Raw genomic sequence first — 5,000 nt, forward strand, 5'->3', positions numbered from 1 at the left:
TGAACTGTCATCTAGGCTTCAACCTCTGTCCCATCGACGAGATGTTGCATCCCTCTGCCTGTTCTACAAATACTTTAATGGTGAATGCTCTGACGAACTGCAAACACTTGTACCTCCCCGACGTAACTACCCCCGACAAACCCGACAAGCTACTAAGTCTCATCCCTTTACAGTGGAGATCCCTAGGTGCAAGAAAGCCTTTTACTCCAATAGTTTCTTCCCCAGAACTGCGGGTCTTTGGAACTCCCTTCCGGGATTCTGCTTTCCCAACTACAATGATATGCAGAAATTCAAGTGTAATGTTAACAAACATCTTTCTACTCTTCTCCCTTCATAATGACCCCGCTAATTAATTCCCTAATAGTAGCCCCCTGCTTCAAAGTGGCACTGTGCCTTGTTTGGGGTGAAAATTGAATAAATATATATATATATATATATATATATATTAAATTTATTTATACAAACATTGATGGCTACGCGTTGGGAGGATTACGTCTTCAGCCCAAGCATTATCGTTGATAACTCATTGAGCACTCTTTGGTAGACACATGTTGTTTCATTGGATGTACTTCTAGGAAACTAAACTCTACTGGCTATATATATATATATATATATATATATATATATATATATATATATATATATATATGTGTGTGTGTGTTTGTTGGCTAATTGCATTTTAGTGGCCAAAGGAAAGAACTAGTTAACAATAATATTTTTTTAAATTTCATTTTAATGTATTTCTGCAAAGGTATTTATAGTCTTACGCGCGTTTCGCAACGCATAAAGAAATATATTTGTCTTTAGTCTATTTAAATGATTGTCAGAGACGATCACATGTCATTAACACACACGACACAGTGTTCAAAACACAAAATAACATAAAATAAACCTTTCGCATATATATATATATATATATATATATATATATATATATATATGGTAAAACTGGTAATTAGTAAAAACCTGAAGAGAGTGCTCAATACTATTGCAGAGCAAATATGTGTTTTATTTTTTTATTACCGTTTTATCTGTTTGGTTACATATGTTTCGGATGTTGGACCATGTTTACGGTCCAACAGCCTCGTCAGACCTTACAGAAATGATTGTTAGTATTTGGAAGAAGTGTTTTAGAAGCAACACGAGAAAAAAGAGAGAGGGGGTAGAAGATAATGAGAGGGAGGGAGACGGGTATCAACAATATTTCAGTTTTACAGGCTAAAATACATTAGATTGTATTTTGTGTGGGGGGTAGCAGATTCAGGTAGACGTGGGTGGAGATATATGGATATAGGGAGGAGGAGGTGGAGAGAGGATGGTAAAGAAAAGAGAGGGGGTAAGGTGAGGAAGGAGGGTAAGGCAGGAGGGGGGATCAGTTACAATTTTTTATGTTTTAAAATATAAATTATATATATATATATATATATATATATATATATATATATATATATATATATATATATATTGGCAGCAAGTCGTTATCACGGTAGTGTGATTTCATGCGACAGAGTTTTTTTCTTCCTAAGTTTTCTATCTGTCGAGCATTTTTCTCGATTCAGTCAGTAAATTATGTATTAGGTTGTTAGGTTGTGTATATATATATATATATATATATATATATATATATATATATATATATATATATATATACATGTGTCACCAAATTATATATATATATATATATACATGTATCACCAAATTATATATATGTATATATATACATGTATCACCAATATATATATATATGTTGTAGATACATGTATATATATATAAATGTTTTATTTTTTATCTATATACAATTTTAAAAATGTATGTCCCTTTTTTTCTTTCTACAGGGTAGCCCAATAAAATGTATACACCCTTTAAATGACCATAAGACCAACATTTATTATAAGAAAGAAAAGTTTCATACATCAAAATACTGTGAACAAATATAGAAACCAGCTAATTATTGAAAGTGTTTAAATTATTGGCCATTGTAGTCCATGAACAGCTGACAACGCTCACTGATTGAATCGAAAACGTTCCTAATCAGTCCAATTGGTATGTTGACACATCTTCTTTCAATGGTTACTTTCAACTCATTCATTGTAGGGTGAACAAAATCTATTGGAGGTGGAGGTCAAATCCGATGAGCATTGACAATACTTTCTCTTCGTCCTAACTATCTGTTTCGCAGATGACTATCAAGATATGCTCTTACGTCATGATGATAATGGGGAAGTGCTCCATTCTTTATTCCTAAACATCTCTTGGGGGCGTGGTATAGCGTATTCATGTAGCAAGTTGAGATAATTATCACAGAAAAAGGCTAAGAGATGGGAACTCTGAGTTCAACTCCTACTGCTGCTTTGCAGTTTTCCTTAAAAAGCTATGGAACCTTATTCAGAAAGAAAAGGCGTAGTAGCGGACATGATAGAGATTACTTTCGGCCAGAATTTGCAGCCTTTTCTGCTGCAAGTCGTCGCGGGTTCGCTCCACTGGAAATGAGCATTTGAGGTTCAGAGGGTGTTTATCTGATGCGCAACAGATACTACACCTAAACTGCGCAAGCAAGTTAGGAGCCAAGATGGAAAGTCCTGTACCGAAGGATAAAGCACTAAGGCCCCGACTAGTCATCGCCAGGGCTGACGGACTGCATGATGATGATGATGATGATGATGATGATGATGATGAGGAGGAGGAGGAGGAGGAGGAGGAGGAGGAGATAATTTAAAGAGTGTATACATTTTATTAAGACACATTGTATATAATCAATGAAGTAAATATTTCTTGACAGAATTTGGTTATTTTTTGTGTATCAAAAACATGATGGCTTACAAAATCGTATTGCACGCATCTTACTTGCATGTAGGAATCAATACTGGTAACGGAGACTACAACAAAAACATTGGAATATTGCACCTAGCAAAAACGTTTTATAGGAATATCAGTTTTTACTGTAACAAAACCAACAATGTTGTATTATTTTTTTATGGCGTCGCGGTTTCACACTTGGATTCCAAAATTTTCCTGTGGCTTAACAGATTACTTTTTCATTAATTAGTTTATTGGTCGATTTTTTCACCTAGTGAATAAGCCTTTTGTTTCACAAAAAGAGTTTATATATATATATATATATATATATATATATATATATATATATATATAAAACTACTTCATTTACTCACATAAAATTAATATACGAAAGTATAAATTTATGCGTAAACTTTAAGTATTTACTTCAAAAGTGCTCAATACGTAGGTAGAGCTAGTTAGTAAGTTATAAAATATATATGGCGATTAAGCTACCACTGAATATTCCGCGTTTAATCCACTCTCGGACTCTAAGCCTGACTCTAAGCATACGCCTAAAGAGTCCTAGAGTGGATGAAATGCGGAATATCCAGTGTAGCTTAATCGCCACATATATTTTATAACTTATTATATATATATATATATATATATATATATATATATATATATATATATATATATATATATATATATATATACATATATATATATATATATATATATATATATATATATATATATATTCATGTTGTTGTATTTATTTAGGCAGCATTTTTTCATGTCAACAAACATTATTACAAATCACCAGAGAGCTTCTGTTTAATTATAACTTTTTAAATTTTAGATTCTTCCTAATATAATTTTTATGTGAAAATGAATTAAAAGTAAATATATGTCCAATATGTATCACGAACGTTTTCGATTTGTCATCGTATCATCTTCGGGTATGAGTCACATGAACGGTGAACTGAGAGAAACTGGCGAGGTAAGGAACATAATAGTCGCACATGGTCAATATCCGTAAATGAGGTGTTTTTGAGGCCATTGACAAGCTAAATTCTATGGAGAGTAATTTGGGTCACGTGGAATGAGAACGCTGAAAACAGCAAGTAGAATTCCCTGGAGTTTGAGTGACAACATGGCACCACAGATTTCTAGTAGATTTTCGCAACAACTGTTTACCATTGATGTCTCGCTATCAACGGCAATTGATTTTCCCTCAAGTTTAAGTGTCAAATAACCACGCCAAGGTTCGAGTACTCTTCTCGTGGGTGTCTCCACTGTAACCCTTCTCGATAAATTTTTGTGGAGTCAGTCCTTGTTGGTATATGTGTGTGTGTGCTGTTTAATTTTGTTTTTCTTGGGTGAGGGGCGGGACTTACAATAGTTTCAGTTCCCTTGGGCTTGTATTATATTCTTTCTATATTCTGTGTTCTATTTCTATTGCAGTTTGCCTAGGACTGATTATTATTCATTGATTATGTAAGTATTTTATTACTTTTATTATTATTATTATTATTATTATTATTATTATTATTATTATTATTTACTCACTAGGAATACTCACACAGGCCATCATCAAAGATTTCTCTTTGAGAACAACTTGCGATGTTCTCTAGAGTCTGAGTGACAACAAGTCTCCCCAAATTTCCAGTACTGTCCACATATTTCGATAACCATTGTAGATGAATTTGCGTTATTGTAACAGCCGCTTACCATTGATTTCTCGTTGGGGCCGACCATTGGTCTTCAATGGAATTTGGGTGGCAAAAAACATTCCCAAGGTCCCAGTCCTTTTTGCTCTCATCCAGCATATGGTCTGGCTAGTGCTTTCTATCCTCGGGGTTTCCATCCTTGACTCTCCTCGCTTATTTGATGTGGCGTCAGTTTTTGGTGACACACACACGAAAAACAAAATTGGGATGAAGATAAGGGCGCAGGGGATTAACTTACAATTATAAAGTTTCAGGTTTCATGATTCCATGTGATATTCCTTTGTGTTTTACATCTATATAGCACTTTCTGTATGTTCAGTTTGTACCTGTAGATCATTCAAGGGTTTTTCCTTAATATTTCATCCGTTTTCATCACTGTGATCAGTTGTATCTTATCAGCCATCCCTTTGATTCTAGTCTCTCCTCTTACTATTATTATTGGCTCAGAAGGAGCTTTCACACAGGTCATCAAAGATCTCATTGAAAACA

The 5,000-nt window shown here is 33.9% G+C and overlaps 1 long non-coding RNA gene across 1 annotated transcript in view; it reads left to right on the top strand.

Moving 5' to 3' along the window:
• LOC145248924 (uncharacterized) overlaps positions 1-5,000 on the top strand; it is a 355,269-nt gene that overhangs the window by 232,755 nt on the left and 117,514 nt on the right. The window contains exon 3 of the long non-coding RNA XR_013863432.1: positions 4,246-4,278. This is a non-coding gene — a long non-coding RNA (uncharacterized LOC145248924). The remainder of the gene's footprint in view (positions 1-4,245; positions 4,279-5,000) is intronic.

Source organism: Euprymna scolopes, chromosome 27, assembly GCF_053919585.1.
Source record: "Euprymna scolopes isolate OS-2025 chromosome 27, ASM5391958v1, whole genome shotgun sequence".
NCBI classification, from domain to species: Eukaryota; Metazoa; Mollusca; class Cephalopoda; order Sepiida; family Sepiolidae; genus Euprymna; species Euprymna scolopes.